Below are 14,476 nucleotides of genomic sequence, written 5' to 3'. Positions count from 1 at the left end.
TCACGGCTATCGTCACGAGGAGGAGGAAGGTGTACAGGAAAGCCTGTTGCGAACAGCACGGTGCCTCACCATGGTCGGCGCACAGGCCCCTTGGAGAAGTGGCTGGCCATTTCTGCAAAATCTGTTCCCGTAATCTATTGCTGGGTAACAAATCACCCCGCACGCAAGGGCTTTCGATATCGGGTATCATTTATTAGCTCTCACAGTGTCTGCAGGTCAAGGAGCTAAAGCAAGCTCAGCAGGATGGTGGCTGCAGGACGGTGCACGTCTTGCACAAATGCTTGGGATTCCAAAGTGCATGTCCAGCTCCCTCTGGCCAACGCACTGGAAGTGTACTGCTGCCCCCCAGGGCGCCCAGAGCAGCGTGAGGCCTCGGCCCATCTGCCCCTTTGTTAGCCATCTGCGTGTGGGAGCCCCTACCCTTCCTCCCCCCCACACACACACAGCCTGCATGCCGGCTCCCCACCCCCCTACCCCAGCGCTGGTGTCTCATGGCCAGAATCCACATGTGGCATCCTCTGAGCCCACTCCACCCCTGCCCCGTGGGGAGTTGCTCCCTGTCTGGGGGCCGGAGGGCAGGGCAAGGGCAGCGGACATCTTTCCTGCCCCTGCTGAGCTCTGGGGAGCCAGGAATTTAAGACCAGCAAACAGGAGGTCAGTTTGCCAAGATCCGGAATCCAAACGTGGCTTTGACTGACTCCGGCCGGGCTGGCATCTGCCTCTTGGCACTCGGGATTCTCAGATTCTGGCACACTCACGGGGACTAAGCACACTCCGAACATTGGGCCACGGGGCATCAGAGCTGGAAAGGCCTTGGGGACCCACTGATGCAGAACCAGAGGCCCTGGGCGGGAAGTGTGTGACTTAGCGCACTCTGGCCTCCAGCCTCAGTGACCCCCACCCCCGCATGCCCTCCCTGGCCTCAGTGACCCCCCGCATGTCCTCCGCTCACTCCTCTTCTCCCAATGCTGGGCACACATGACCATCTCTCACCTTCTGCTGCAGCAGATTCCTGTCCCTCAATGCCTGCCGCGCATGCTGCCGAGGCCCGTGAGCGCTCCCTGGGCCTCAGCCTTGCTGGGGCTCCCCAGGTCCCTCCCGGGTTCCCAGGCACCCTGCATCTCCCCATGGCAGCACCTGCGTTGTGTGGGGCCCTCCCCCACCTGGACTCTATGTCCCCTGCGGTCAGGGTCCGGGTGCCCTTGCTGTCTGCACCCAGCACCTAGCATGGGCCCAACAGAGAGCAGCGCTCAGTAAAGCTGGTGCAACAGATGAATGAGCACCGCGGTCGCCGCAGGCTCAGGCAGCTTTACCTTCAGCGGCCACCGTCCAGTGTGCTCAGGGGTCCAAGGACAGACAGAGGAGCCACTGGAGGACCTGCCAGGCAGGGTTTCCATCCAGCGCTCCTTCCCTGGCCCCGCGCGTTCCCAGCAAGGGAGCAGAGCCTTCCCCTCCCACCGCCAACAAGTCAGTTCATGGTTTCTCATCTGATGATTGGACATAGTAACTGCCTAAGTAAACGGGCTGTTATGAAAATCCGGGAGGTGGGGGTGGGGGTGCAGGTCAACGTGTTTCCCAGGCGGTGAACTTCTGGAGGGAAGTCAGAAGCTGCCTCCCTGAGCCAGTGGTGGGCTGGAGGTGGCCTGCGCCGCCCATGAGAGCTGAAGGTGCGTTCCCGTCCCGACTCTGCCATCTGCGGCACGTTGGTAGCTTGAAATCCGCCGTCATGGGAGGGTTCACACCGTAGAAATTGCTGAACACTCCAATCAGGGTTTTGTTTGGTGGTGTGTTGGCTTTGGAGAGCTGGTTTGCTGGCACGCTGTTGCCCTAGACCCTCCCCTGATTTAAGCTGAGTCCTTCGGCAAGGCAAGTCGTTGTACCCGTCTGCGTCCCCGTTTCCAGCTAGAAAATAGGAACACGTATCCCTGGCTGTTGTCCCCACTATTCAGAAAGGCTGTTGGAAGTGAATGGAAGCACCCTGAGCTCTTTAGCAGAACCAGGCTGGAGAACTCCCGAGTGTGAGCCATCATTCCCGGTGATTAATGGCCTTTATTATCATCACCCTTCATTGTAAAATAAGCCAGAGTAGTGACTAAGCAGTGACTCACAACTGGAACTGTGCCCAGACTGGAGAGACGAGGGTTGTGCCCAGCAGCCTCCCAGGGAGCTGGCCAGGGCATGGCCTCCACCAGGGCACCCATGAATCAGGCCACAGGGCCACCCTGGAGAACTGGACCAACAGGGCGGGGCCCCCAGGAGGCCTGACCTCTGACCCAGGCTCTCCCCGTAACTCACAGGTCAACTCAGGCTTCTCCCTGGGAGCCCCCAGGGATTGCCAAGCAGCTGGAATAAGACCCTTTATGCAAAAGCTATTGGGAGTGTGAAGTGCTCACCTAATGTCAAGTAGGGACATGGGGCGCAGAGGGGGCCTCCAACCAGAGCCTGAGAGCTGCACGTGTCCTGCTGGGATGGAGGCCCCTCTGCAGATGGGAGAACTCTGTCCCCCACCACGCAGTGGGGAGCATTCATATTAAGCACCTACCATGCGCCCTCGCTGTCCTAGGCATTAAGGATACAACAGTGAATAAAACAGGAAAAGTCACTGTTCTCACAGAGCGTCTACCAGGGGAAGGAGACAGACAACAAACAAATAATTCTATAATGTCGTGGGTGCCATAAAGCAACACATAGCAAGGTGAGGAGGTGGAGAGGGGTGCTGCGGAGGTGCAGTTTTATCTGCATACCTGGGGAGGGCCTCTTTGAGTAAGTACCATATAGCCAAAGATCCGAAGAGACAGAGAGAGAGTGAACCAAGCAAACAAGCAAACATTGAGAGAAGGAACATTCCAGATGTGGAGCATAGGACATGCAAAGGCCCTGGGGCAGGAGTGTTCGTGTAATTCTCCAGACACAGCAAAGAGGTCTGTGTGGCTGGTGCAGAGTAAATAGAGGAGAGACTGATGAAAATTAGGTCAGAGGGAACAAGGGGCCAGACCTTACCGGATCTTGCAGACCACAGTAAGGGCTTCAGATTTTGCCTGATTCAGATAGGAAACCACCAGAAGCTTTGAGCAGAGGAGAAGGCTATGAAAAGGACTTCCCAGGGGAAGGGGTGGGGCAAGGATGATTACAGGAAACAGGTTCAGAAGCTGCTGACAAGTCCAGGTTTTTGGTCGTGGTGACCTGACGGGTAGCAGCAGCACAGATGTGAGGAGCGATGAGATCTGTGCGTGTTTACGCAGGGGAGCCACGGCAAATGGGGTGTGAGAGGCAGAACTAGTCAAGGGCACACCTGCATGTCCGGCCTGAGCTGATGAGAGGTCAGGACTAGCAGAACCCCAGTATCCTGAGCAGAGGGCACCCACACGGGCTCTGGGGGGGAGCGGGTGTGCTCTCCGAGCTCCCCTCCTGCCCCGTGGTCCTGACTGCCTCCCGTCCACCCCTCAACTTTGGGAACCACAGGTCTGAGGGCTCGCACAGGGTCACCTCATTGCTGAGGCACTGCTGCCAGGCTCCGAGGAGGAAAGGCCAGACAGAAGCAGTGGTGCAGGCCCTCGGAGAACCGAGTCTGCTCGGGGAGGCAACCTACAAACACACGAGATGATCCCATAAGGAGACTTGGCCAGCAAGAGTAAGTGGGATGGGGAGAGCCGTGGTCAGTCAGGGGAGGCTTTGGGGATGAAGCAGAACTTGGGTGTGGAGGATGAACCATTCTGGGGTCACCCAGGGAAGGCAGAGGGGCCCTGGAGGCAGGAGGAGGGGTTCATAGGGAGGACCTCTGGTGGGTCAGAGGGCAAGAGAAGCTGCGCCAGGTGACAGAGAGCCTTGAAGTCGGGCTCCATTCTGCAGACGGGGGAAGCTGCTGTGAGGGCAGAGAAGAGCCCGCGTGCAGGCCCACCCTTGAGCTGTCCCCCTCCACCTGCTTCATTCCCCTCTGCCTTCCTGCAGCCCCTCCCAGCCCCCAGCCCCCAGCCCAGCCCAGGGTCTGAGCAGCAGAGCTGGGTCCTGCCTGGAGGACAGAAGCTAAGGGGGACCAACCAAGGGTACAGCACTCCCCCACCCCCGAATTGGTCAGTGCACAGCCTGGCCACCCTGGCTGAGCCTTGCCCCTTCTAGGCACTAGCTCAGAGCCTGCAGGAGCCTCTGCTCACCTGGCTTCTCCCTACCCCGTCATCCCAGGGGCCCCCTGGCCTGATTAACGTGTGTCATCGCACCAAGAACTTGATGAATGGCCTCGGGAATGGCTGCCCATCTCTATCCGTAGGGCCTCTGAAGCCCATTTATCTTCCCTTGGCAGCCTGCTCCCACTCCAGTGCTCACGTCCCCTAGGACATTTCTAGGCCTGAATGTGCCCCAGGTGGGTGCCAAAAGCCTGAGGGGCCAGCCTACATTTTGTCCCTACCAGGGACAGGAAAGCGGGGCAGCTTCCTTCTCTGGAGAAGCAGTTGAAGCAGGACAGAGGTTGGGGGGAGGCACAAAATTTAAGGGGACATCAAAAACCTCAGGGATCTAGATAATATTTTAATGTAAAAATGTCCAAAATCAGCATCAATGCAAAAGAAATCCTTAATTTCTGAATAAAATATCAAATTACCACATAGAGGCGGGACCAGTAACAGCAGCAGCGGAGCCAGCCTGCAGCCTGAGGCCAGAGGAGAAATGCAGGCCCCAATATACGTGATCTTACGTCATTTTTTTAATCGTTAATTTTCTCATTAGAACATTCAAGCGCTTGAAAAAAATACTGAAACATTGAAAAGTCGGCTTCTTAAAACACGCAATATTATTTTCAGCCTCAATACTTCATTTACAGCAGAGCTGGTCATTCTCCTTTCCCGGCTTCGATGGGAGCAAAGGCATCGATAATATCGTCTTGCCCTCTCTGCTTATTTCATTTTCACTTGAGCAAATTGCCGTGTTTGATCACCTCCCTCCACCAGGTGATCACCTTAAATCATTTTAAATGGATCTCAGCTTCAAAATCCTGTCTTTACTTAAAATCGTGATAGTTGGCTCACCATGGATCTTTCTGCATTCATTCGGATATTTTTTAGAAATTTTTATTCAACTATTATCTATCTCCATGATGCAGGTTTGAGTGGGGGGCCGGCGGCAGGAGGCACGCCCTTACGTTTTGTAGCCAGTCGGGATTTGGAGGAGAGGTGTGGGAACCCCACAAGGTCCCAGGACCCAGGGCTGGAGGGCGGAGCCATAGGAGCAAGCCAGCTCTGGGTCGGGAGTAACACCCGGCGCTTGTCTCCGCGGGGCCAGCTGGGGCTGGGTGAGTGCACGGTGTGCATGGCTGCACCAGGGTGCTGGGGGGAAACTATCGAGCTCAGCCTCATCACACAAACTCCCGATGGGTGACGTTGGGCAGCTCTGATCGCTGAGGGGCTCTTCCCTTCGGAGTCCAGGAGGGCTCCCGGGGTCCCCGCAGCCTTGCCCACCTCGCCGAGTCATGGCGAGGTGCAGGGTACCTAACCCATGGGGAGATGCTGTGCAGCAGTGGGTGCGAACGGCCACCCCTGCCAGCCACCCAGAGTACCCCACAGGCCACCGCCCTTCGGGTCACTTGGTGAAGCATCAGAAAGCGCCGCTTCGGGTGGAGCTTGGTTCCCGCACCGCCTCTCCCTGGTCCTTCCCTCCTGGAAGATCAGCCGCTTCTCCTGCCCGCAGGCCTCTCCCTTAGTGCTAGGCCGCTGGCTCCCCGCCAAGGCTCTGGGGCCACATCTTGACATCTCCCCCCACCCCGCCCCGAGCGTCACAAAGGTAGAGAGGAGCTGGGGGTTCAGAGCAGGTGAGAAGACCAAATCTGGCCCTGTTCACGGCACCCACCTGGCACGAGGCGCCCACCTCCGAGCCCCCTGCAGCATCTGGATGTTCCACCATTAACGGCTGTCGGAGGCACAAACCATTTGTAAAGAAAAGGCCCTTTCAGAGCCAATTGATCAAAGTTTGATGGGAAGCTGTAGAAATTGCCTGGTGGTTGCTTCCCCTCCAACAGCAAGAGCCCTGGCTAGGAGCAGAGGCGGGTTGCCTGATGGGAAATGCGTAGGCTCGCCCTCCCCTGCCTCCTGCCCCTGTACTCCCCTTCCCCCCCCCCTCCAAGTAGAAACACCTCTTGGAGAACTGGATGGACAGAGGCTAATTGGGAGCAGGGAAGAAACTGCAGGGAAACTAATAAGCAAGTGTGTAAGCGGACGTGAGCTGAGATGGGCTTTGAGAAGCCATCAGGCCTGTCTCCCTGCCTCAGGGTCATGTCTCCACGTCACACTCTACTCATCCCTGACCTGGGGAGGTGGGGTGCGGGGGGCACTTTGGATGAAGAGACCAGATCTCTCCCCTGGCTGTGTCTCTAATGCCAGTTTTCCCTGACATCTAACTTCAGTCCCTCCTGCTGCAGCGTGAGCCCATCCTCCCCTTCCAATGACCTCTCTCCATGTATCATGGCCTCTGCTACGGGATATCCATCTGTAAGCTGTTCTTGTACTTGGTAAGTCCTGTGGAAACAGGCAAGCAAGTAGGGAGGGCCATTTGGCTCATTGAAGACAAGAAATTAAAAGTCTGGATTCTGAAATCATCCTTTCTGAAAAAAAAAAAAAAAAATCTGTGCCGCCGCACACCCAGAGGCAAACTTGCTGTTTTGCCCGGAGCGCATCACTCACCTTCTCTGGGCTGGCTCGTTTATCAGTCAAGTAAGGGAGGTGGGTGGGATCCAACAGCTCTGAGGGCCTCGCACCCTGACAGCCTCCTCCCGGCCCACCTGAGACACCTGGGCCTTGGCTCCCGGGGGCATGGATGTGAGCAGGTGCTCCTGATACGGCCTCCGTACCTGCCGCAGACCTTGACTGGAGAGCCAAACAACACAGGAGCCCAACAGCTGAGCTGAGCAGGAAACCACGTGGCAGCCTTTAGCCAGAGTCCTATGGCCTCGAATTAGTCCTCAGCGGCCTTGCAGGAAGAGAGGCCTTTATTTTCTCCCGTAGAGAAATGAGAGAAGTGTCAAAGTGCCCTCATTCACCCACACTTAGCCCCATCCCCTGGGGCGCCTGGGTGGCTCAGGGGTTGAGCATCTGCCTTCAGCTCAGGGAGTGATCCCAAGGACCTGGGATAGAGTCCCTCATGGGGCTCCCTGCAGGAGCCTGCTTCTCCCTCTGCCTGTGTCTCTGCCTCTGTGTGTGTGTGTCTCTCATGAATAAATAAATAAAATCTAAAAAAAGAATTTTTTTTAAAGAGCCTCATCCCCATTCTGTGACAGACCACACCCTCCTCCTATGTTTTTTTTTTAATATTTTATTTATTTATTTGACAGAGAGAGAGACCACAAGGAGACAGAGCAGCAGGCAGAGGGGGAGGGAGAAGCAGGCTCCCCTCGGAGCAGAGAGCACAATGCCGGGCTCGATCCCACCACCCCTGGGATCATGACCTGGACCTAAGGCAGACACCCAACCAGCTGAGCCACCCAGGCATCCCCTACGCCCTCTTCCTCCCTAAATCCCCTCCCTGGGAAGGTGGGCTGTGAATTATTCAGCCTTCTGTACCCCCTGCTTCCTAAAAAGCAAGTGACCATCCCTGCCCCACCTCTGACTCCAGAGGTCTTCCCGTCTGACCACAAGGACTATTCCTGACTTTGCCCAGCCTCTTGGAAACCCGCAACCTGGGCAGCCCGGGTGGCTCAGCAGTTTAACGCCGCCTTTGGCCCAGGGCATGATCCTGGGGAACCAAGATCAAGTTCCACGTCGGGCTCCCTGCATGGAGCCTGCTTCTCCCTCTGCCTGTGTCTCTGCCTCTCTCTGTCTCTCTGTCTCTGTGTGTGTGTGTGTCTCTCATGAATAAATAAATAAAGTCTTAAAAAAATAAAAATAAAACCCGCAAACTGCCACCTGGCGGGGGATGGAGAGGGCAGAGCCACTCTCTGGGGGATGAGGTCAGGGGAGAGAGAAGAAAGGGCGCATAGAATTCCGTGTCACAGAATCAGCCCACCGGCCATTCAGAGGAAGTGGTACGACATCTCTGCTTCGTGATAAAGACACGGGGTCAGAGAACTAATTCGATGACCCCAGGCCACACAGAGAGCAGCCCTGGGTCTGACTGCAAACACAGCCCAGCATCCCTGGCCCGATGGCATGCCCACCGAGGCCGCCCGTCAGTCCTCCGGGGCCCAGCAGCCTGCCTCTCCAACGAGCGCAGGCTGAGGAACATTCCATGCGGAGTAAGGCCTGCCAACCTCTCCCAGGGATCACGTCCAGTAAATGCAAATGAGCCCTAACGGGGTCTAAAATAAACATGCTCGAAAAGTACAGCTGCCCCTCCCCTTGTCCCCCAGCGCACACTGGCCCACGATGCACTCCAAAGTCAAACGCAAAAGGTATTTTCAATCACATACGGGGTTTGGATGATCCACGCCTCTGGCCACGAACAGTAACGCCCATCGCGGGCGCCGACTGGCTCATCCAACACATTTCACCCCCGACGAGAAGTGAGGACCTTACCCCCTCCAGCCTCGGAGCAGCCGATGGGCTGTTCCTGAGCGGCCTGCTTGCACCCGGACCATCCATGCAGCCCTTGCCCCTCCAGACTACTGCACGTGGCGGTGAGGCGGACCGAGCTGAAACCCAGGTATTCTGACTCGGGCTGCTCCAGGACACTCGCCGCACTTGCAACCCCATCTCTTTTTACAAGCACTTTGCCCCGCGAGTCGGTTGCTCATCACAGGAGAGGGGGAGCCTGGGAAGAGTGACAGCAAAAAGAAGGGAGGTGAGTAAGGATCCAAGCGTCGCCAGCCTAGAGAAAAAGGAGTGATGGGAGGTGGACAGTGGGGAACACACAGGGTAAGAGACTTGTCCAAGGTCTCGGCAAAGCCCTGGGACCCCGGCTGTCATGGGTCCCAAATTCAGTGATTCAAATGCCTCTAACATCTCCAAACAAGCCAAGTTCTTACAAGCCCCAAATCACAGTATCTCCCCAAACTGGCCCATGAGATCAATGTGAAGGGCCGGTAGGACCCTCGGGACCTTCTGGAACATAATAGATACTCGATACACCATGGTGTTTAGTAGTGTTTTCTAGATCTGTCCCCCCTCAAAGCATCCCCATAGTTTTTCCTGCCTGTAACCCCCCTCACGTAGGCATCTCTCTTACTCTCCTCTCATTTATTCAGCGCTCATCTGTTGAGCAGCAGCTCTGCGCAAGCTCTCAGGAGAGAGAAGGGAATTAGGACAGGGCTGCGCCCCTCAGGAAGTCACCCCCAGCGCGGCTCCTCCACCCAGCCACCCCCAAATCCCATGCAGCAGGACTGGAGGGGAGGCTCCGCCTCACAGCCCTGGCTGGGGCATCGTGCAGGACAGCAGGACACGCAGACGCAAGACTGGTCCCTGTCCCGCAGACGTTCAGCCACAGTCCAGTGGAGTCCAGAGGAGGCACTTCTGCAAAACCTGAAGGTCTCACAGGTGTCCACGAGTCAGAAGGGGAGGGACAGGCACCCCAGGAAGGGAGAGCAGCCCCCACCACCACCACCACCACCTTCTAGGGATGTGAGTGTAACCACACAGCGAGTTAACTCTGGGGACAGAACCCGGCCCGGTGGCCGGCATCCCGGAGGTTTGTAACCACTTCTGCTCTTAAGTGGGATGTTAGTAAGAACATCAGGAAAGTCTGAGGAGCATCCTTCTCCATTCCAGTCCCCCCACCCCCCGAGTTTTGCACCCTGTCACAACTTGCATGCCCCGCATGGCCTTCGGCAGATCTCATAAGGCCACTCAAGGCCGCTGCCAGCAGGAGACACCGGGGCTCTCTCTGTGTTGTTTCTTCTGGATCGCACATTAGCCTCTGACTTGAGCTTTCCCTCCCCAGCTTTATTGAGCTGTAATTGACAGAACGTTGTGTGTGTTTAACGTGTACAATGTATTGATTTGGTGCATTTAGTATATTAGGAAATGATTATTACCACTGCATTAGCTGACACCTCCAACTGATCCCGTAATGACCGTTTTCCTTTCTGTGGCGAGAATACATAAGATCTTCTCCTTTAGCGCCATTCAAATATATAATACGGGATTATTGGTTATAATCTCCACCCTGTCTGTGAGATCCTCAACCTGTTGATAACTGGAAGTGTGTCCCTTTGATGCATATCTCCCCATTTCCCCCACCTCCAGTCCCTGATGACAATCACTCTACTGTCTCTGAGTTTGGCTTATTTATTTATTTATTTATTTATTTATTTATTTATTTATTTATGATTTTATTTACTTATTAGAGAGAGCGAGAGAGAGAGCATGAGGGGCAGAGGGAGAGGGAGAAGCAGACTCCCCGCTGAGCAGGGAGCCCAGTGTGGGACCTGATATCAGGACCCCGGGATCAAGACCTGAGTTGAAGGTAGACGTTTAACTGACTGAGCTACCCAGGCGCCCCTGAGTTTGGCTTTTTTTAGATTCTACATATAAGTGATATCATGGGATTTGTCTTTCTCTGACTTATTTCACTCTGGCATAATACCCTCTCATTTCACCCAAGTTTCATCCTGTCAAAAATGCCAGGATTTCTTCTTTCTCATAGCAGAATAATACAGCTCCACCTTACAAATGAGGAAACCGGAGCTCATGCAGGCTTGGAAACTTGTTCAAGGTCACCCCGTAACCCAGTTCCCAGCTCTGTCTGAGAGCAAAGACTGTGCTCTTTCTTTATCCCACTCACACTGCTCCCCTGGGGCTGGAGATGCAGGGCTTGGGTGGCCCTGACCACTAGCAAACACTGGCCGTGGGGATGACCAGTCAGATGGGAAGTCCCCCCCTGCCCTGGTGAACCAGAGCATGTAGTAGAGGTCCTCATGTCCTCCTTGCCAGCTACCAAAGCTCTTCTCCTGAGGGGCTGCTTTCTGATACAGACCACCTGGATGCCCAAACCACCCCTACCCCCATCTCAACATTGATGGAAAAAAGGTGACACTTGCAGAAGGGTCCATGCCCCCCGCCTCCTGTGAGTACCATCCTTGCAGCAGATGCCATGATGTACCCCTCCCCCCCAGATTCCTCTTCCCCCTTCAGAACAGGACGACCCATTCCCTAGTTGTCAGAGTGTCAGAGACGGCCGGCTCTGCTGAGTCCCTCTCTAGGGATTACCTGGGGCGACAGGGAGGAAGCCCCCTTCCAGTGACTGGCCTCCACAGAGTATAAGGCCAGCCCCATGTCCTAGAATAGCATGACCCTAAGGGCCGTCCAGAGCCACAGCCCTATAGGATCTGCTGAGACCACGGTGCCACCATCGCCGTTCGGATGGCCCCTCTGGCCAAACTTGCCTCTTCACCCCCATCAGACGGTGGTATAGAGAGGCACTAAGCTCCCTCAGATCTCTATCTCGGTGGGCTTGCAAGACCCCAACCTGCAGCGACCCCACCCGAGCCCTCCACAGGCTGCACATACCTGCATTTCTCCCAGCGATGCCCTGGATTTGCAGGGGCAACACTTTTTACGTGTTCCACGGCAGCATCCTGAAAGATTGTGAACACTCACCCATAAAATGGACCCTCTCTACAGAAAATGAAATGCGACGTTCACCAACTTCTGAGGAGAAATGTGGTCTCGGCGGAAAAAAAAAATGAGAAAGATAGGAGATTTCAAAAATATCTATGAGGCTAAACTATAGATGAGCATTAAAACGCTCTTTTATAATGAATTCTAAAAGCGTTGCCCTTTCTCAGATTTAGAGGCTGGTGCCTTTTCAAAAACAAGCTCAGATCAGAAAAAGACTTTGACTTTTCCCTCTTAGGATTCTGGCAAAGAGTGGATTTGGTAAATTTGCATAAAGTTGAAAGGTACATTTAGTGGTTTTCTGGGATTCCCTGAAATGAATTTTTGTGGCAAGAGGCCTAGAGAAAGCACTTCGCTTTTCTCCTTACTTGGCACGCTGCCCCTGGCTTCACGGCTCTCTGTAGCAAGGCCCGCGTATTTTCTCCCCTCGCATTTATCTCTTCCCCAAGCAGGTGGCTTGCACATCTCGGCCCTGTCTCTTTCGCTTTTTGCCTGTCTTTCCCTATTTGCATCCCCCCCACCACCACCACCGGACTTCTCGGTCCCTGTCACTTCTCGTCTCCTCCCCCGGCCTTCCTCTAGCTGCTCCTACCAAGGGCGACAAGGAACACATGCACGCTGTCATAATGCAAAAGTGGTGCTCCGAATCTCTCATTTTAAAAGCCAATTATTGGAATTTCTTTTTTTGTTTAAGATTTTATTTATTCATGAGAGACACAGAGAGAGGCAGAGACACAGGCAGAGGGAGAAGCAGGCTCCCCATGGGGGACCCTGATGCAGGACTCGATCCCAGGACCCCGGGGTCACGCCCTGAGTCGAAGGCAGATGCTGAACCACTGAGCCACCCAGGCGTCCCAATTATTGGAATTTCTTATGTTGAGTTTGTAAGTCCCTTAATGAGGTGACCCTGTCTCCCGCGTCCCTCTGTTCTGAGGCTCCAGGTGCTGGGAGGGAAGGCTTCCTCCTGTCTTCCTTTCTGTCCTTAGCGAAAGGCATACAGCTCCTTGAGGGGGTCGATTTGCCAGATGGGAGCCGTAGCAAGACCAACCGTATCAGGGCTACTTTCTATTTATGGGACCAACTTGGACACTCCTGAGGCCCACCAGCCTTCTGCTGGGTCAGGATGGCTGCCTTGAGGCTGCAAAAGCAACGAAAAGCACACAGAAGGTTCTCGTTCATCAGCAGCCACACAGCACTGAGGTTAGGAGTGGGCCGCTGGACTCGCAGGGGCCTCCGCGGGATTCCTAGTTTCCCCACTGGTCAGTTGTGTAACTGGTCCCAAGTGGGTTGGCCACTGGGCCCCAGTTTCCCCATCAAATATGTAAATGGCACAGCCCATGTCACCATGATAGGTTTGTCCCCCTGACCCAGCCATGGTGAACAGATGAACCCCAAAATCAAGTCAAGGTCAGAACTAGCCGGAGAGCTTTGCCAGACACCGCGAGGCAGCCACGTGCCCATGTTTCCCGCAGACACACCGAGAAGGGCTCTCATGTTGCCCCGGGGCCACCCATCCACACAGGAGCGGAGCTGGGGAAAGAGCAGGTCCCTTCCTTGGGGGACAGCCCGCATGCCAGGTGGCCCACGGAGGATACCCGCGCCCGAGGCTGGCCTTCCCCTCCCGCCCTGCCTGTGCCCAGCGGTCCCACGCGCTGCACACGGTTCCTTTTGCTGCTGCTCTCACGGGACACCCTTTCCCTGGTGGCTTCTCCCTCTGGCCACCAGAAGGGCTACCCCAAGCCTGCCTCACTGGTTGTCCACTCGCCGGTCACCCATCATCCACCATCACCCAGTGCCAGGCACTCCTGTGGACAGACACGCGCATGCACACACGCACGCACACATCTCTGTTTGCAGGGAGCCTGCCGCCTGCTGTCCTCTCCCTGCCCCCCAGTCTACCCTCCCTCCACTCTGCATACATCCTGGGACTTATTTTTCTGCTCAGTATTAATGAAACATCCGTCTCCTCACTGATGAGATGGCTCAGACCTTCTTACCGGGTTTAATTGGAAATAAACAGAAGGCTCACCCTTCCTAATTTGAAGGGGGAAACACGTGACGTGGTTTGACTTGGCCCCTGCCGGCACCTGTCTTCACTGCCCTCACCCCACTCCAGTAGCCCCCTCCTCCCTACAGGATCCCCTGCCCAGCCCATCTGTCTCCAACATCCTCCTCATGGCTGTGGTTTCGTGGGGAGGCAAGGTGCTGACTGTGACATCTAGGGAGGCTGAGGCCGGGGCACAGAACGAGTATAGAACAAGGGGTTCAAACAAGCTGTTTCCCGTGCAGTAGGCTGCTCTCTGTCTCCACGCAGTTACTTAGTGAACAGACAATGGTATCGAGAGCTAGCACCTCCTGTGTTCTTACCACAGCACCACGCTTTGAAACAAAGTGCTTGGGATCCCTGGGTGGCTCAGCAGTTGAACCTCTGCCTTCAGCTCAGGGCGTGATCCCGGGGTCCTGGGATCGAGTCCCACATCGGGTTCCCTGCATGGAGCCTGCTTCTCCCTCTCCCTGTGTCTCTGCCTCTTTCTCTGTGTTTCTCACAAATACACAAATAAAATATTTTTTTTAAAAAAGAACTTCTTTAAAAAAAAATAACGAAACAAAGTGCTTGTATTAACTCACTGAATCAGCACAATGGCCCAGTGAAGTAGATACTATAATATCTATGACAGAGATAGTATCTTGCAAAGAGAATTAAGGAATTTGCCCCCAATGATGCAGCCAAGAACTGGGAGCCAGGAGCCAAGCCCAGCACCCTGCCTCCCTTCTTACCCCTGTGGGTCAGGAGCTCCAAAGGAGAGGCTCCCCAGTGTCCTGAGCCTTTACAGGTCACTGGAGTCAGGAGACTTCAGAGATGAGCTGGTGCCTCAGTTTCCACTTTTCTAAAATATGCATATTGACTGTATCTACCTTATGCAAGGTTGTTGTGAGGCTGTACCAGA

General features: G+C 55.1%; 1 protein-coding gene and 1 long non-coding RNA gene across 6 annotated transcripts in view; one reads left to right on the top strand and one right to left on the bottom strand.

Moving 5' to 3' along the window:
- Positions 1-7,137, bottom strand: part of LOC140631221 (uncharacterized) — a 62,165-nt gene extending 55,028 nt beyond the window's left edge. The window contains exon 1 of the long non-coding RNA XR_012028844.1: positions 6,666-7,137. This is a non-coding gene — a long non-coding RNA (uncharacterized lncRNA). The remainder of the gene's footprint in view (positions 1-6,665) is intronic.
- KIRREL3 (kirre like nephrin family adhesion molecule 3) overlaps positions 1-14,476 on the top strand; it is a 540,292-nt gene that overhangs the window by 473,509 nt on the left and 52,307 nt on the right. The gene's annotated exons all lie outside the window — the stretch shown is intronic.

Source organism: Canis lupus, chromosome 3, assembly GCF_048164855.1.
Source record: "Canis lupus baileyi chromosome 3, mCanLup2.hap1, whole genome shotgun sequence".
Classification (NCBI taxonomy): domain Eukaryota; kingdom Metazoa; phylum Chordata; class Mammalia; order Carnivora; family Canidae; genus Canis; species Canis lupus.
This window is presented reverse-complemented; position numbering and strand designations above follow the sequence as displayed.